Source organism: Arachis ipaensis, chromosome B9 (assembly GCF_059453495.1).
Source record: "Arachis ipaensis isolate K30076 ecotype BB chromosome B9, ASM5945349v1, whole genome shotgun sequence".
Lineage (NCBI taxonomy): Eukaryota > Viridiplantae > Streptophyta > Magnoliopsida > Fabales > Fabaceae > Arachis > Arachis ipaensis.
Window position 1 is genome coordinate 48,639,433 of NC_142444.1, and position 19,916 is coordinate 48,659,348.

General features: G+C 41.0%; 1 non-coding gene across 1 annotated transcript; it reads left to right on the plus strand.

Annotated features, from left to right (window-relative positions):
* The first annotated feature begins 19,412 nt into the window (after positions 1–19,412).
* LOC148544579 (small nucleolar RNA R71) lies at positions 19,413–19,520 on the plus strand. The gene has a single exon (XR_015901357.1). It is a non-coding gene; the product is annotated as a small nucleolar RNA R71 (small nucleolar RNA).
* Positions 19,521–19,916: the final 396 nt, after the last annotated feature.

Genomic DNA, 19,916 nt, shown 5'->3' on the forward strand with positions numbered 1-19,916 from the left:
CTTCCGAAGCAAGCTTAACTAAGGCGCTTGGGGACATGACTACTATCCTCACGCAAATACAAAAAGATCAAAAGGAATACTACTCCATCCAAGCCATCCAAGCCCCACCTCAAGTTGCTCAACTTGAAGGCCCTCCTACAATTTGTGGTTTGTGCTCTAGCACCACACATTACACTGATCAATGCCATCAAATTCAAGAGGAGCATGCCCTTGTTGTGGCCAATGTAAATTATAACAACCGTCCGCCCTATCCTTCTCAAGGCCAAAACAACTACTCTCATGGTAGTAATCAAAATCAAGGGTGGAGGGATAATGCACAAGGGAGCAATCAAAACCAAAGATGGAATAACTCTTCTTCTCATTATAACAACAATCAATCTTCATCTCAATACCACCACCACAACAACAACAACAACCAAGCCAACCAAAATTACCACAACTAAAACCAAAACAACTACACCAAGTACCAAGCACCACACCATAGACAACAATCCAACCAATCCTCTTCATCTTCCACCAATCAAGTTGATGAGCTTAGAGCCACTATGGATAAACGGGACGAGGGCTATAAGGCTCAATTCGAGGCCATGAGTGCTCAATTGGCCAATATCACCGACATGATTTCGAAGATGTCCATGTCCTCCTCCAACAACATCAACCAACCCTCAAGCTCTTCTAACATTCCATCCCAACCCATTCCAAACCCCAAGGGCGGTCTCAACGCCATCACTCTACGGTCGGGGACTACATTGAAGGAGATACCTCCTAAGGTCATGGGAGACATTCATAAAGAAGAGGTGGTTGTTGAAGCTCCACATGAAGAAGAGGAGGTAGACAAAAGGCATGAAGAAGAAGGAGTAAGCCTTAAGGAACCCAAGAGGAAAGCTATAGTGGATGAGTCCATTCCTATCCCATTCCCTTCATTGGTGAAGAAAGCAAAGAAGACTCCGGAATTTGATTTGAACATGCTTCAAGTGTTCAAGAAAGTTGAGGTAACCATACCACTTCTTGATGCTATCCAACAAATTCCGAAGTATGCAAAATTTCTGAAAGACTTGTGTACACATGAAAGAACTAATGATTGATGGTTTAGAAGTTATAGTAAACTCTCGTTGCAAGTATAGTTACTAAACCGAGCAATCAACCTTTCTTACAAACGTTTTGGTTGTCACAAGTAACAAACCCCTAAATAAATTGATAACCGAAGTATTTAAACCTCGGGTCATCTTCTCAAGGAACTGCAGGGAAGTATGTTCTTATTATTGGTTATGAAGATTGTAAATTAGGGTTTTGGAAATAGGGAGCAAGTAATTTAAATTGCAATTAAAATAAGTAAATGATTGTAAAATAAACTTTTGGTAAGATATGAGAAATTGGAAGTCCTATCTTAATTATCCTGATCAATGGTGATGAGAATTGAGTCTTAATCCCACTTAGTTAGCCTTTACTAAAGCAAGGGAAGGTCAAGTGGATTGATTAGTCTGATCTTCAGGTTCTAGTCAATTCCTAAGAAAGGATTGGAATTATTGAAGTTCAATTCAATTAGCAAAGATAACAATTATCGATCACGTTGCGTTTGATAACTCCTGAGTTACTGATTTCTTAACCAAGACCAAAAGAGAAAAAGAAAATCTACTGAGATAAAAATGTCTTCAGATTGGAAGCAGCAGTAACATGAATAAAAGAGAGCAATCATAAACTGAAATACCTCAAATAACATTAATTAAGAGAATTATCTGTAACATAGAAAAGTTCATAAATTAAATTGAGAAAATAATTAATTAAAAGGAATGTTGAACCTGATAAAAAGGGACAATCATGAAAGCAAGAAAAATCCTAAATCCTAATCCTAAGAGAGAGAGGAGAGAACCTCTCTCTAAAAACTACATCTAAATCATGAAAAGTAACTAATTGGAGACTCTCTTCTAAATGGATGCATTCCCCCACTTCATAACCTCTGATCTGTGCCTTCTGGACTTGGATTTGGACCAAAAAGGGCTTCAGAAATCGCTGGAAGCGTTTTCTGTAATTTCTGATGCGTGGCCTCTGTCACGCGTCCGCGTGGGTCACGCGGTCGCGTCATCTAGAGTTTTCCTTATCATGCGTTCACTTCGGTCATGCGTCCGCGTCATCTGCGTTCTGCTCAAGGCGCGCGTTCGCGTCAGTCACGTGTTCGCGTCGCGCTCTCTTCTCGCTGGGCATGCGGCCGCGTCGTCCACGCGTTCGCGTCGCTGCCAGTTTCTTCAAAAACTCCATTTTGTGCTTTCCTTCCATTTTGTATGTTTCCTTTCCATCCTTTAAGTCATTTCTGCCTTAGAAGATCTGAAACTACTCAACACATAAATCATGGCATCGAATGGTAATAAAGGGTAATTAAAATAATTATTCTTAAAGCATAGGAAACATGTATTTCACATATATCACATAATAAGGAAGGAAAAGTAAAACCATGCAATTAAAATGAATAAGTGAGTGAAGGATTGAATAAATTAGGCACAAAATATATCATAAAATATGGGTTTATCAACACACAAGGATATGATAGGAGAGTTGGAGACATTATCCTTGGGAAGTTTGATTTCTTCCTTGATGGAGCCTATTCCAAAGAAATGTGGTGACCCTGGACCTTGTTTGGTGTCTTGTTGTATTGGCGAGCATACTTTTCATGACTGTATGTGTGATTTAGGAGCTTGCGTAAGTATCATGCCACTTTCTATCTTTGTGCGGTTGAATTTATCTCCATTAAAGAAGTCGGCGGCGAAGTTTGCCTTAGCTGATAAGAGTATGATCACTGTGATGGGAATAGCAGAAGATGTACTTGTGGCAATCAAGGACTTGGTCTTTCCGGTTGACTTTTACATCCTTGAAATACCTCCAACAGAAAATAGAAGCTCATCCTCCGTTCTACTTGGTAGACCCTTCCTTAAGACCTCTAAATTCAAGTTAGATGCCTTCACCTGCACATATTCCTTTGAGGTTGGAGACAAGACTATCAAGTTCAATTTGAAAGAAGCCATGAAGCATCCTCCTGAAGAGCATTCTGTTCTCCGATGTGATGTAATCGATGAAGTGGTAGCGGAAGTGCAAGAAGAAAACCACAACAAGTTATGCTACCCTATTGTTGAAGAGACAGATGACCAAGAGGATGAACAAAAGAAAGTTGTTGAAAGTGAACTCCGTGAGCTTGATGAAAAGGAACCTCAGCTTGAGGCAAAGGGTGAATTGAAGCCTCTTCCATCTCTTTTGAAGTATGCTTTCTTAGAAGACAACCAAAAGTTTCCGGTCATTATTGCTAGTGAGCTTTCTAGTGAAGAAGAGGAAAAGCTCCTAGATATTCTAAGAAAGTACAAGAAGGCAATTGGGTGGAGCCTAGACGATATTGTGGGGATTGACCCCCGCAAGTACATGCATCTATATTTCTCCAAGAGGGAGCCAGGCCGGTTAGGCAACTGCAAAGGAGGCTCAACCCGACCATCCTTGATGTGGTAAAGAAGGAGGTCACTAGGCTACTTGATGCGTGTATCATCTACCCAATTTCTGACAATGAGTGGGTGAGCCCGGTCAAGGTTGTTCCCAAGAAATCGGGCATCACTGCGATTAAAAAGGATGATGGTGAAGTGGTCACCAAGAGAGTACAAAATACATGGCGAGTGTGCATCGATTATAGAAGGTTGAATGCCGCTACAAGGAAGGACCACTACCCTTTGCCCTTTATCGATCAGATGTTTGACCGTTTGGCGGATAAATCCCATTATTACTTTCTTAATAGATTCACTGGTTACTTCCAGATTCACATTGCTCCTGAAGATCAGGAAAAGACAACATTTACTTGCCCTTTTGGCACCTTTGCCTACAAAAGGATGCCATTTGGACTATGTATTGCACCTGCTACCTTTCAGCAGTGTATGACCAGTGTCTTTTCTGATCTAATGGAGAATTGTTTGGAAGTCTTTATGGATGACTTCAGTGTTTATGAAACTTCATTTGATTGTTGCTTAGAGAACTTGGCCAAGGTCTTAGCTAGATGTGTTGACACTAACCTTGTCTTGAATTTTGAAAAATGTCACTTTATGGTAAGACAAGGTATAATGTTAGGACATGTGGTATCTAGTGAAGGCATTTCTGTAGACCTGGCCAAGGTCGATGTTATCACCACTTTACCTCACCCCTCATCTGTGAGGGAGGTCCGCTCGTTTTTGGGACATGCAGAATTCTACAGGCGCTTTATCAAAGATTTCAGCAAAATTACTTTGCCATTGTCGCGCCTACTCCAAAAGGATGTGGACTTTGAGTTTGACAGTGCGTGTGTGAAAGCGTTTGAAGAGTTAAAGATAGTTCTCACCACAGGACCGATTGTGCAAGGCCCCAACTGGACGCTGCCATTCGAGATAATATGCGATGCGTCAAACCATGCTGTAGGTGCCGCGCTTGCACAGCGCGATGGTAAACTCCCTTATGTCATTGCTTACTCTTCTAAAACACTGGATGCAGCACAATCCAACTATACCACTACGGAAAAAGAACTCCTAGATATTGTTCATGCTTTAGATAAATTCAGATCTTATTTGCTAGGGTCCAAGATAGTGGTATACACGGATCATGCAGCTTTAAAGTACTTATTGACAAAGAATAAGTCAAAACTTAGACTCATATGTTGGATCTTGCTTTTGCAAGAATTCGACATTGAGATTAGAGACCAGAGTGGGTCTCAAAATTTAGTTGCAGATCATTTAAGCCGCCTTGAGAATTTAAAATTTGACCCATTTCTGATCAATGACTCATTCCCATTGGATAGTTTGCATGCTGTGTCGGATAGCTTTCCTTGGTTTGCCCCAATGGTGAACTACTTGGTTGCAAAAATTTTCCCTCCCAACTTTTCTAAAAACCAAAGGGACAAGTTGAGGAGTGACTCCAAATACTACATTTGGCATGACCTTCACTTGTGGAAGAGGGGCGTGGACCAAGTCATTCGAAGATGTGTGCCGGAATCTGAAATTCAACCTATTCTTGAAGCTTGCCATTCGTCCGAATGTGGTGGCCATTTTGGCCCACAAAGGATAGCTAAAAAGGTGTTGGATTGTGGATTCTGGTGGCCAACCTTATTCAAGGATGCTAACCGATTCTGTGTGTCTTGCCATCAGTGTTAGAAGTCGGGAAACACATCCCAAAGGGATGAGATGTCTCAGCAACCTATGTTGTTCTGTGAGATATTTGATGTATGGGGCATTGACTTTATGGGACCATTTCCCAACTCAAGTGGATATCTATATATTCTGTTAGCGGTTGACTACATGTCAAAGTGGGTAGAAGCAATACCTACCCGCCTTGACGACACCAATACCGTCATTTCTTTTATTAGAAATCACATTGTATGCCGTTATGGGTCGCCACGAGCAATCATGAGCGACCAAGGATCTCACTTTTGTAACAGGAAAGTAGAAGCACTGCTTAAGCGCTATGGGGTATTGCATAAGGTTGCCACTACTTATCACCCACAGACCAACGGGCAAGCGAAAGTGTCCAACCAGGAGATTAAGAGAATCTTGGAGAAAGTGGTAAATCCACAAAGGAAGGATTAGAGCTTCCGACTAGGAGATACACTATGGGCGTATAGGACGGCCTACAAGACTCCGTTGGGGATGAGTCCCTTCCGAATCGTCTATGATAAGGCATGCCACCTTCCGGTGGAAATTGAACATAGAGCCTATTGGGTGGTAAAGCAGTGTAACATGGATTTCACCAAGGCGGGTGTGGTCAGGAAATTACAACTAGAGGAGCTCGAGTGCTTGAGGATGGAGGCATATGAGAATGCCCGGATATACAAGGAGAAGACTAAAGCCTTTCACGATCACCACATCCGAAGGAAGGATTTTCAAGAAGGTGATGAGGTTCTCCTCTACAACTCGAGGCTGCGATTTATGCCTGGCAAACTCCGTTCTAGATGGGAAGGACCCTTCAAGGTGAAGGAGATAAAGCCCTATGGAGTGGTAGAATTGTTTGACCCTCAAAGTGACACAACTTTCAAAGTGAATGGACATAGAGTAAAGAAGTACCATGGCTACAAGTCACGAAGAGAAGTGGAAGTGCTCCTACTTGAGGATGCACCAAAGGGAGAGGAAGCTTAAGCGAAGGACCGTCCAACTTAAGGACGTTAAAGAAAAGTGCTTGGTGGGAGGCACCCCACCGTGGTAAGATCTTTCTTGTGTATACCTTCTTACTTTTAGCTTTAGATTCTTGTGAATTTTGTGACTTCTTGATGTTGTTGATTGCTTAGGAATGCTAGTTTTATTATTTTTGTTGGATAACTAGGATATTTAGATATATTTCATCATTTTGGTATGGATGAATTATTGAAGTAGAGAGAATGCTATGTTTTGAATAGTGCATGAATTTGTGAGTGTTTTCTTAACTACCAGCTTAAACACCTGCCAAGAATATGTTAGGACAACCCTTTCTATGTTGCTTAAAAAAAAGGGAGAGGAAAAAAAGGGCATCCGCGTGCGAGCACACTGTGCGCGCGCGCGCCGTTGGCGCATCTCTTACTCCTGGGAACAAACCCAAGAGTCATGCCCACCTTGTGCCCACTTCATGTCAGGCACCCACGTGCCAGCATGCATGCCGCCTGCGCACCCCTTGCAACTTGGCCATTGACGCGCAAGCGCACTGTGCGCGTGTGCGCCGATGGTACAATATGAACTCCTTGGTACAAAAACCAGAGAGTTATGCCATACTTGTGCCTAGTCTGTGCCCGCACTGATGCGTCTGCGTACTGCACGCGTCTGCGCCGGTAGCCAACCCCATCAGGCACGCGTCCGCATAATGTGCGCGCCTGCGCCGCCTGCGCTGCATGCCACTCTGGTACAAGGAAACTGAGAGTTAGGCCTACTTTGTGCCAACTCTGTGCCAAGAGCCCAACTGACTTCACGCGTACGCACCCTAGACGTGTACGCGTCCCTCACTCAACCTTCACCGACGCGCCAGTGCACCGTGCGCGCGCGCGTCGGTCGCGTAAACTGGTTTTAAATCTGCGCGCCCTGTTTCTTCCTTCTCTCACCCTCTTTCTTGTTTCCTTCTTCTTCTTTCTCCATCACTTCTCTTCTCTTCTTCCTCTTCTTCCATACTTCACCACCATCTCCGGCCACTCACCGGTGACCACCACCACCTCCGGTGGCCCTACATCTCTTCTATCTCTTTCTCATTTTCACAACAAGAAAATTCTACCTTGATTCTTTTACACTTCTCAAGGTTTTACTTCTTCTATATCTCTTCTCTTACTTTCTTTGCATATCCTCCCTTTCTAGTTAGATGTTTCTTGTTGATTCACTTATTTTCTCTTTTAGTTGCATGCTTATACTACTCACTTTTTGTTTGTTTACTTTTTCCTTCTTCTTGTTTTTCCATGGATGTTGAATTTGAGTTTTCATTTGCTTTAATAGATCTTCTTGATTGTTTTTCATTATCTTTGTCAGTGGATGATGTTGTGTCATGATTGATATTTCATTTTGAGCTTCTCATTGGTTGAGTATCTCATAATTGCTCATTGTTTGTTAACTACACGCCAAGTGTTCGAGGAAAGGCACATATACCATTTTGGTTTATTCTAGTCATATATCTTCAATTTGGTGCTTCCTCCTCATTCACTTGCTCTCTTCTAAGTGCATTGAATCTACTTTGCTTATTACTTGCTAATTAGGTACTCATTGAATATGACTTGCTCTTTGTTATGGATGCTTGAGATTATTCTTCTCATGCCATATTGCATGCTTCACTCCCTCTTGCATCCCATGCCAAGTGTTGTGACCCATGTCTCTATGATTACTTTGTTGCAATATTTCTTTTGGGCACTATCTGTCACTTGCATGTTTTTGTTGAGATGATTCTTTAGGTTTAATGCTTTCCTTCTTTCTCTTTCTTTTTCAGGATGGCCACCATGAAAGGCAAGGGAAAACTTCAAGGAAACTGGCCGCAAAGAGGGCACCCCAAAGGTCAAACTCTAAGGCGCACTCTTCATTTGGAGCCAAACCCCTATCTAAGAAGGCGAAGGCACCCGCTCCTATTGATGAAAATGAGAAGAGCAAACCGGCAAAGGATTCTTTAAGATTCTCCAACCGCTTTTATGAACTTGTGTTCCCCACCATGGTTGAGAGGAACTATCATGCTGAGCATCTACTCGCCCTGCCGGACAAGGTTGCTCCTTGTATTCTACCCCGCATTGAACGGCGAGGATGGGAGTTTCTTCTGAGAAAATCACAGGAGGTTAACCTCTCATGGGTGGTAGAATTCTACACTAACTACCATATTCCCTCTCTTCAAGTGGTATACGTGCGCCAGAAGCAAGTATCAGTTTCAGAAGAGGCTATTCAGTAAGTGCTTAATGTCTTACCAGTACCAAGTGACATGGATGGCTACCAAGAGGTCTTACATCAGCGAAAAAAGTTTGGGTTTGATTGGGACTCAATTCTCCGAGTCATTGCTGAACTAGAGGCATTTTGGATCCATGGTCGACTCCGGATGAGGCCCAAGTGCATTGACGCACGTTTCCTCACTGTAGAAGCTAGAGCTTGGGCCCAGATCCTATCCCACTATGTGCTACCCAGCACCCACAAGTCATCCTTCACGGTAGATCTCGCCTTGCTTGTTTAGTGTGTTCTCACGGAAAGACCGGTGAACATTCCGCCTCTTGTTAAGCAAGCTATGGGTCAAGTCCACGCCCGTGGTAATTTGCCATTTCCAGCATTGGTATCTGATTTAGTTGCTGCTGCAGGTGTTTCTTGGGAAGACATGGATACGAAGGCTATCATTCCGGCTAAGGGCGATGTTGTCCCAAGCAGAAAATACTTACATCTTCCTATGAACAACCCAAGCCTTGACATAGCCCTCCCATCTACTATTCCTTCCACCTCATCGTCACCACCACCACAAAGATCCACCCATCAAAGGATAGAAGATCTACACCGGAAGATTGATAGATATGAGCGGTGCAACCAACGCTGATACACTTATATCAAGAAGCTTCTGCGTTGTGTTACCCCTAGCATGGAGGAACCTGAAATATTCACATCCACCTCAACCCCAAGTGATGGGAGCTTTGATGAAGGGGATAGTGACGGTTCCGGTCCCGACCGTCCTTTCAACACCCATGGATTTATCTTTTGCTTAGTAGGTAGTACATTGCATGTGTAGTTAGTCTTGCTTGTAAATACTCCTTGCATGATAGTTAGTCTCTATAGAGTTACTTGGTCAAAATAATGACTTCTTCCCCAAGAAACTGTGATTTCGGGGTACCCTACCAATTTTGAAAAAAATTTTTGCGATAAACTTGCTTCGAGAATGTATTTTGGAACATAGTGATTGAGCTAAGAACACAAGCATGCGGGTTTTGAGCCTATTGTGTGGTTATATCCTCTAACCACTATTTCCCATTCTTGTGTGCATTATTCTCTCTCTATGATTGTAATCCTTGCTTTGTCTAATTCTATATGTCCATTACTTTGTATATGAATGCATTTACATGATTGAGGCCATCATTTCAATAGTCACTTTTCCCAAACGGCCGTAACCCTTTTATCTACCATTGCTAACCAATTTTGAGCCCATGATAAACCCTCTTTGTTCTACATAGAGCACATCAACAACCCTAAGTGAAAAACAATGAATGTCCCTGGATTTGGATCCTTGATTAGCTTAGGCAAGTGGAGGTGTGTATCATTCAAATGGGAGGGTGTACTTGGGAACTTGGGTAGACGTAAAGGTGTGTATTTGTAGTTATAATTGAAAATTCTGGGATTTGGGAACATACTCATGTATTGAATGATTGAACCATATGCTTTGAAACTTTTGTACATGAAACCTCAAGAAAAAGGGGACCAAAAAAAAGAAAAAAAAAATTTATGTGTATATATGAGTATGTAAGAAAAAGAAATAGAAAAAAATGTTAAAGAAACAAAAATATAAAAAAAAGAGGAAGCAATGAAAGGGGACAAAAATGTCCCAAGACAAAGTAATAATAACAATGCATATGAGATGTGAATTGAAAAGAATGCATGAGTATGCAAAAAGTGAAACCTATTGGTAGCTAGGTATCGTATTATAGTTGTATAGGTTGTTCTATGTGTCTAGTGGGATCTTAGGTTAATCAAGGATTCAAATTTTAAGCTCACTTGACCATATACATCCTTACCTTCACCCTAGCCCCGTTACAACCCATGAATAAGACCTCATGATACTTGTAAGCATGCATTAAGTAATTGTTGATTGTTAGATGAAAGACAAATTTTGGAAAGCATGATTAGGAGAGGAATTGAGTGACGAACCCTATACACTCGAGCGAATAGAGCGGATACACTTTCGGTGAGGGTTCGATGCTCAACTCCTTGTTCCCGGCTTTCACAAGCGTCATCTAGCAAGTTATATGCACTCCATAGTAATGTTCAATTTGGTAGGATTTATGAACTACATATCACTTTCACCCCATGAGCTCATATGTGTTCTTGGATGATAGATTTACCCTTGACCAAGTAGGTAGATGATTTTACATTAGTTGCATGCATTCATTTAGGAAATTTGCATTTCATAAACCCTTTCTTACCATGATCTTTGGTTTTTTTATTTTAAGCATGAGGACATGCTTGGTTTAAGTGTGGGGAGATTTGATAAACCCCAATTTGTGGTTTATATTGTGTAGAATTTGAGGGGTTTTGTCAATATTTTTCACACTTATTCATAAGAAATGCATGGATTTGTGTTCTCTTCCTAATATTGTTCCATGATGAAAAACATGCTTCTTTTACCTTAAAATTGCTATATTTTGATCCTCTTTTATTACCATTCGATGCCGTGACGTATTTGTTGAGTGATTTCAGAATTTATAGGGCAAGAATGGCCTAGAAGAGAGAAAGAAAGCATGCACAAGAGGAAGGAACATGAAGATTTGGATTTTGAGAACTTCAGCATGGGCGCGCATGCACACCTAGCGCGCACGCATGGATGAGGATAGCTGGAAGTGGCACGCAAAGATGGACACATCCGTGTAGATTAGGAAAATCCACACCGGCGCGCACGCACGCATGGCGCGTACGCACGGAAAGCTGCACGTGACCTCATTAAAGGAAATCATGCCTGGCGATTTCTGAGGCTCAAGAGGCCCAAATTCAAGCTGGTTCTGCATGGAAAAGATCCAAGGATGCTAGGGGGAAAGGGGGGATCAATCATTTTACACTTAGACACAATTTTTAGCTAGTTTTTGGTTTTCTTTTGTTCTGCTAGGGAGAGAAACCCTTGTTCCTCTCTAGATCTAGTTTGCATTGATCTTCCCTTATTGAATTCTGAATTGGATCTTGTTAATTACTAGTTTTGATTGCTTAATTTGAATTCCTTAGTATAATTTTGTTTAGATCTTGTGTTAGATTTATGTTTTCTTGTCAATTGTCATTTTATACCCATTTCTTGAATCTTGTGAATCTTGAATTACTAATGTTACATTGATGATTTTCATGGTTAATTTTGTTATTTGAGTGATTGTATGTTGATAATTGTTAGTGGGTACTTGTTAATTTCAATTTAATTGCATTTTAGAAATGTCTTTTAGTAATGCTTACCATGTGTTTGATGAAATGCTCCCTTTGATTATGGAGTAGTTTTCTTTACTCTTGGCATAAGCTAAGGGAATTAAGTGACCTTGAATCATTGGGTCTCATTGAATTGGTGATTTGAGAATCCTAGGTGATCAATTTGATACCCATTGATACTAACCCATTACTAATCTAATTAGTAGATAGGTTGGGACTTGTGGATTGATGTGATGAAACCTATTTAACGTACTTCAAACCTAGGAGTAGACAATACGTACTTAAGGCTTTTGAGAGTAGACTTAATGGGTTGGTACCTCATAATTGTCAATGTTTGATATGGAGACAAGGATGGCGATCTCAATTCCCATGCTTAGCCAAGAGTTGCTTTTATCATTCATATTTGAAAACCCAAAATTCCTAATTGCTTTGCCTTAGCTATAGCATTTGTTTAGCTTTAGAATAGACTTATACTGGATGCTATTTTATTAGTTTAGAATTGCTCACATTTTGCTTTAGTTATTTGAATTAGTTTCTTGCACTTTAAGATTGCTTTCTTGTTAAGATTCCTAGTTTAATTTCTTGCTCATGACTTGCAACCCCGGAATTCTAACCAATGTTGATGCACATATTTGCCCATTCCTTGTGAGACGACCCGAGGTTTGAATACTTTGGTTACTTTTATTGGGGTTGAACTTGTGACAACCAATTCCTTCTAAATTTGATTCGCAGATTATTTGTCGATTGAGGACAATACTTGCAACACTAAAATTCTTGTGAAGTTCCTTATTGACGGTATCCGTGACCCAATCAAGGATTCGCGATTTTGGACTATAAATTTTCTTTTTCGAACACTTTGCACTTTATTTTTGTTTTCTTTTATTATGTTTCTTGTAGATATTTAGAGTGCTTTTGAATATTGCATTGCATTTTCTTCTAGTACATATATCTTAGCTTATTCATAGTTTTATTTCTAGCTATTGCATTTGGCATTTTTTCTTTTGCATGGTATATAGTTTATAGATAAAAGTTGTGATTGAATGATGTGAATAATACAGTGCCTAGTTCAATTTTGTCCTAATTGTTCATAATAGTTTTTAGATATTGGAAATTAGGAAAAAAACTACGAAGTTTTGAAATTGCATCCATCACAACTGGTGCACGAAATTGTGATCTCAGGCAACGGCGCCAAAAACTCTGTACGCACGTCTTAATAAATCGTTTTTCATTCACAACTTCGATACAACTAACCAGCAAGTGCACTGGGTCGTCCAAGTAATAAAACCTTACGTGAGTAAGGGTCGATCCCACGAAGATTGTTGGTATGAAGCAAGCTATAGTCATCTTGTAAATCTCAGTCAGGCGGATAATAATTGATTATGGAGTTTTCGAAAATAAATAATATATAGACAAAAAATAAAGATAGAAATACTTATGTATATCATTGGTGAGAATTTCAGATAAAGGTATAGAGATGCTTTCGTCCCTCTGAACTTCTACTTTCCTGCTGTCTTCATCCAATCAGTCCTACTCCTTTCCATGGCTGGCTTTATGTAAGGACATCACCATTGTCAATGGCTACTTTTCATCCTCTCTGGAAAATGGTCCAATGCGCTGTCACTCCATGGCTAATTATCTGGAGGCATCACCGTGGTCAATGGCTGCATCCTATCCTCTTGTGAAAATGGTCCAAATGCTCTGTCACAGCACGGCTAATCATCTGAGGTTCTCGATCATACTGGAATAGGATTCACCCTCCTTTTGAGTCTGTCACTACGCCCAGCACTCGCGAGTTTGAAGTTTGTCACAGTCATTCAATCCCAGAATCCTACTCGGAATACCACAGACAAGGTTTAGACTTTCCGGATTCTCATGAATGCTGCCATCAATTTAGCTTATACCACGAAGATTCTGATTAAGAGATCCAAGAGATAATCATCCAATCTAAGGTGGAACGGAAGTGGTTGTCAGGCACGCGTTCGTGGGGGAATGATGATGATTGTCATGTTCATCACATTTATGTTGAAGTGCGAATGAATATCTTAGAAGCGAAATAAGTTGAGTTGAATAGAAAAACAGTAGTACTTTGCATTAATTCATGAGGAACAGCAGAGCTTTACACCTTAATCTATGGAGTGTAGAAACTCTACCATTGAAAATACATAAGTGAAAGGTCCAGGCATGGCCGAATGGCCAGCCACCAAAACATGATCACAGGATCAAAAATACAATCCAGGATGTCTAATACAATAGTAAAAAGTCCTATTTATACTAAACTAGTCACTAGGGTTTACAAAGTAAGTAATTGATGCATAAATCCACTTCCGGGGCCCACTTGGTGTGTGCTTGGGCTGAGCTTGAATGTTACACGTGCAGAGGCTCTTTCTGGAGTTGAATGCCAGGTTGTAACGTGTTTCTGGCGTTCAACTCTGGTTTGTGACGTGTTTCTGGCGTTTAACTCCAGACAGCAGCGTAGAACTGGCGTTCAACGCCCTTTTACGTCATCTAAACTCGACCAAAGTATGGACTATTATATATTGCTGGAAAGCCCTGGATGTCTACTTTTTAACGCAATTGGAAGCGCGCCATTTTAAGTTCTGTAGCTCCAGAAAATCCACTTTGAGTGCAGGGAGGTCAGAATCCAACAGCATCAGCAGTCCTTCTTCAACCTCTGAATCTGATTTTTGCTCAAGTCCCTCAATTTCAACCAGAAAATACCTGATATCACAGAAAAATACACAAACTCATAGTAAAGTCCAGAAATGTGAATTTAATATAAAAACTAATGAAAACATCCCTAAAGGTAACTAGATCCTACTAAAAACATACTAAAAATAATGCCAAAAAGCGTATAAATTATCCGCTCATCACAATACCAAACTTAAATTGTTGCTTGTCCCCAAGCAACTAAAAATCAAATAAGATAAAAAGAAGAGAATATACTATAAATTTCAAACTATCAATGAAACATAGCTCCAATCAGATGAGCGGGACTTGTAGCTTTTTACCTCTAGAATAGTTTTGGCATCTCACTTTATCCATTGAGGTTCAGAATGATTGGCATCTATAGGAACTCAGAGTTCAGATAGTGTTATTGATTCTCCTAGTTCAGTATGATGATTCTTGAACACAGCTACTTTATGAGTCTTAGCCGTGGCCCAAAGCAATTTGTTTTCCAGTATTACCACCGGATACCTAAATGCCACAGACACATAATTGGGTGAACCTTTTCAGATTGTGACTCAGCTTTGCTAAGGTCCCCAATTAGAGGTGTCCAGGGTTCTTAAGCACACTCTGTTTTTTTGCTTTGGACCTTGACTTTAACCGCTCAGTCTCAAGTTTTCACTTGACACCTTCACGCCACAAGCACATGGTTAGGGACAGCTTGGTTTAGCCGCTTAGGCCATGATTTTATTCCTTTAGGCCCTCCTATCCACTGATGCTCAAAGCCTTGGGATCCTTTTTATTTACCCTTGCCTTTTGGTTTTAAGGGTTATTGGCTTTTTGCTCTTGTCTCTTGGTTTTAAGAGCTTTGGCTTTTTCTGCTTGCTTTTTCTCTCTTTTTTTTTTTAATTTTTTTTCGCTATTTTTTTTCTGCAAGCTTTATTCTTTGCTGCTTTTTCTTGCTTCAAGAATCATTTTTATGATTTTTTAGATTATCAAATAACATGTCTCTTTGTCATCATACTTTCAAGAGCCAACATATTTAACATTCATAAACAATAACTTCAAAAGACATATGCACTGTTCAAGCATTCATTCATAAAACAAGAAGCATTGTCACCACATCAATATAATTAAACTAATAAGTTCAAGGATAAATTCGAAACTCATGTACTTCTTGTTCTTTTGAATTAAAACATTTTTTCATTTAAGAGAGGTGATGGATTCATAGGACATTCATAACTTTAAGACATAGTTACTAATTATTAATGATCATGTAATAAGACACAAACATGGATAAGCACTTAACATAAAGAAAACGAAAAATAGAGAATTTAAGAACAAGGAATAAATCCACCTTAGTGATGGTGGCGTTTCCTTCTTGAGGAACCAATGATGTCCTTGAGCTCTTCTATGTCTCTTCCTTGTCTTTGTTGCTCCTCCCTCATTGCTTTTTGATCTTCTCTAATTTCATGAAGGATGATGGAGTGCTCTTGATGTTCCACCCTTAATTGTCCCATGTTGGAACTTAATTCTCCTAGGGAGGTGTTGATTTGCTCCCAATAGTTTTGTGGAGGAAAATGCATTTGAGGCATCTCCGGGATCTCATGGTGATGAGCTTCATGCGTCTCTTGAGCTCTATGAATGGGCTCTCTTGTTTGCTCCATCCTTTTCTTAGTGATGGGCTTCTCTTCCTCAATGGGAATGTCTCATTCTATGTCAATCCCAGCCGAATTGCATAGATGGCAAATGAGGTGAGGAAAAGCTAACCTTGCCATAGTGGAAGACTTGTCAGCCACCTTGTAGAGTTCTTGAGGTATAATCTCATGAACCTCCACCTCTTCTCCAATCATGATGCTATGGATCATGATGGCCCGGTCTATAGTAACTTCAGACCGGTTGCTATGGGAATGATTGAGCGTTGAATGAACTCCAACCATCCTCTAGCTACAGGCTTAAGGTCCAGTCTTCTCAGTTGAATCGGTTTGCCTTTTGAGTCAATCTTCCATTGAGCTCCTTCCACACATATGTCCATGAGGACTTGGTCCAACCTTTGATCAAAGTTGACTCTCCTTGTGTAGGGGCGTGCGTTCTCTTCCATCATTGGCAAGTTGAACACCAACCTTACATTTTTCGGACTAAAATCTAAGTAATTCTCCCGAACCATGGTGAGATAATTCTTTGGGTTCGGGTTCTTACTTTGATCATGGTTCCTTGTGATCCATGCATTAGCATAGAACTCTTGAACCATTAGAGTTCCGACTTGTTGGATGGGGTTTGTTAGAACTTCCCAACCTCTTCTATGGATCTCATGTCGGATCTCCGAATACTCATTTCTCTTGATTTTGAAAGGGACCTCGGGGATCACCTTCTTCTTGGCCACAACATCATAGAAGTGGTCTTGATGGGCTTTGGAGATGAACCTTTCCATCTCCCATGACTCGGAGGTGGAAGCTTTTGTCTTCTCTTTCCCTTTTCTATAGGATTCTCCGGTCTTGGGTGCCATCAATGGTAATGGAAAAACAAAAAGTTTATGATTTTACCACACCAAACTTAGAATATTGCTTGCCCTCGAGCAAGAGAAGAAAGAATAGATGAAGAAGAAGAAGAAAATATGGAGGAGAGGAGGGAAAGGTGTATTCGGCCAAGAAGAGAAGAGAGGGTTGTGTGGTGTGAAAATGAGGAAGAATGGAGGGCTATATATAGGGAAGGGAGGGGGGTAAGGTTCGGCCATAAGGGTGGGTTTGGGTGGGAAATTGATTTTGAATTTTGAAGGTAGGTGGAGTTTATAAGGTAGGTTTATGGGGAAGAGTGGATGGATGTGAGTGGTGAAGTAGTGATAGGGAAGAGAGATTGAGGTGATTGGTGAAGAGTTTTGGGGAAGAGTGTTTATTGGGAAGAGAGGATGAACATTGAGAAGAGGGAAGAGAGTGAGTGGTGGTAGGTGGGGATCCTGTGGGGTCCACAGATCCTGAGGTGTCAAGGATTTGCATCCCTGCACCCATTAGGCATGTAAAATGCCTTTGCATGCAATTTTGGTGTTTAAACGCCGAACTGATGCTTGTTCTGGGCGTTCAACGCCCAGATGTAGCATATTTCTGGCGTTGAACGCCAGCCAGATGCTTGTTTCTGGCGTTCAGCGCCAGCTCTTCTTCACTGTGCATTTCTGGCGTCTGAACGCCAGGATGCTGCTTGTTTCTGGCGTTCAATGCCAGAAACATGCTCTGTTTTGGCGTTGAACACCAGACAGATGCTCCTTACTGGCGTTTAAACGCCAGTGAGATCCTCCTCCAGGGTGTGATTTTTCTTCTGCTGTTTTTGATTCCGTTTTCAATTTTTATATTTATTTTGTGACTCCACATGATCATGAACCTAATAAAACATGAAAAGCAATGAAAATAAATTAAAATTAGATAAATAAAAATTGGGTTGTCTCCCAACAAGTGCTTCTTTAATGTCAATAGCTTGACAGTGGGCTCTCATGGAGCCTCACAGATGTTCAGAGTATTGTTGAGACTCCCCAACACCAAACTTAGAGTTTGGATATGGGAGTTTAATACCAAACTTAGAGTTTGGTTGTGCCCTCCCAACACCAAACTTAGAGTTTGACTGTGGGGGCTCTGGTTGACTCTGTTTTGAGAGAAGCTTACTGTGCCTCTTTTCCATGTTTACAGAAGGATGTCCTTGAGTTTTGAACTCAAGGGAGTCCTCATTCAATTGAAGGACTAATTCGCCTCTGTCAACATCAATCACAGCTCTTGCTGTGGCTAGGAAGGGTCTTCCAAGGATGATGGATTCATCCTCGTCCTTCCCAGTATCTAGGACTATGAAATCAGCAGGGATGTAAAGGCCTTCAACCTTTACTAACACGTCCTCTACTTGTCCATAAGCCTGTTTTCTTGAATTGTCTGCCATCTCTAATGAGATTTTAGCAGCTTGCACCCCAAAGATTCCCAGTTTCTCTATTACAGAGAGGGGCATGAGGTTTATCCCTGAACCAAGGTCACACAGAGCCTTTTCAAAGATCATGGTGCCTATGGTACAAGGTATTAGGAACTTTCCAGGATCCTGTTTCTTCTGAGGCAATGTCAGTTGATCCAGATCACTTAGTTCATTGGTGAACAAGGGAGGTTCATCTTCCCAAGTCTCAATACCAAATAATTTGGCATTCAGCTTCATGATTGCACCAAGGTACTTGGTAACTTGCTCCTTAGTAACATCCTCATTCTCTTCAGAAGAGGAATACTCATCAGAGCTCATGAATGGCATAAGGAGGTTTAATGGAATCTCTATGGTCTCTAGTTGAGCCTCAGATTCCTTTGGTTCCCCAGAGGAAAACTCCTTATTGATCACTGGACGTCCCAGGAGGTCTTCCTCCTTGGGATTCACGTCCTCCTCCTCTTTTGTGGTTTCGGCCATGATGGTCATTTCAATGGCCTTGCACTCTCCTTTTGGATTTTCTTCTGTATTACTTGGGAGAGTACTAGGAGGAATTTCAGTGATCCTTTTACTCAGCTGGCCCACTTGTGCTTCCAAATTTCTAATGGAGAACCTTGTTTCATTCATGAAACTCACAGTGGCCTTAGATAGATCAGAGACTAAGTTTGCTAAATTAGAAGTATTTTGTTCAGAGTTCTCTGTCTGTTGCTGAGTGGATGATGGAAAAGGTTTACTATTGTTAAACCTATTTCTTCCACCATTATTAAAGCCTTGTTGAGGCTTTTGTTGATCCTTCCATGAGAGATTTGGGTGATTTCTCCATGGGGGATTATAGGTGTTTCCATATGGTTCACCCACGTAATTCACCTCTGCTATTACAGGGTTCTCAGGATCATAAGCTTCTTCTTCAGAAGATGCCTCTTGAGTACTGTTGGATGCAGCTTGCATTCCATTCAGACTCTGAGAAATCATATTGACTTGCTGAGTCAATATTTTATTCTGAGCCAATATGGCATTCAGAGTATCAATTTCAAGAACTCCCTTCTTCTGAGGCGTCCCATTACTCACAGGGTTCCTCTCAGAAGTGTACATGAACTGGTTATTAGCAACCATGTCAATGAGTTCTTGAGCTTCTGTAGGCGTTTTCTTTAGGTGAATGGATCCACCTGCAGAAGTATCCAATGACATCTTAGCTAATTCTGACAGACCATCATAGAATATATCCAGGATGGTCCATTCTGAAAGCATGTCAGAAGGACACTTTTTGGTCAGTTGCTTGTATCTCTCCTAAGCTTCATAGAGGGATTCACCTTCTTTCTGTCTGAAGGTTTGAACATCCACTCTAAGCTTGCTCAGCTTTTGAGGAGGAAAGAACTTGGCTAAGAAAGCCGTGACTAGCTTATCCCAAGAGTTCAGGCTATCTTTGGACTGAGAGTCCAACCACACTCTAGCTCTGTCTCTTACAGCAAAGGGGAAAAGCATGAGCCTGTAGACTTCAGGATCTACTCCATTAGTCTTAACAGTATCACAGATCTACAAGAATTCAGTTAAGAACTGAAAAAGATCTTCAGATGGAAGTCCATGAAACTTGCAGTTCTGCTGCATCAGAGAAACTAATTGAGGTTTCAGCTCAAAATTGTTTGCTCCAATGGTAGGGATGGAGATGCTTCTTCCATGTAAATTGGAATTAGGTGCAGTAAAGTCACCAAGCATCCTCCTTGCATTATTATTATTTTCGGCTGCCAT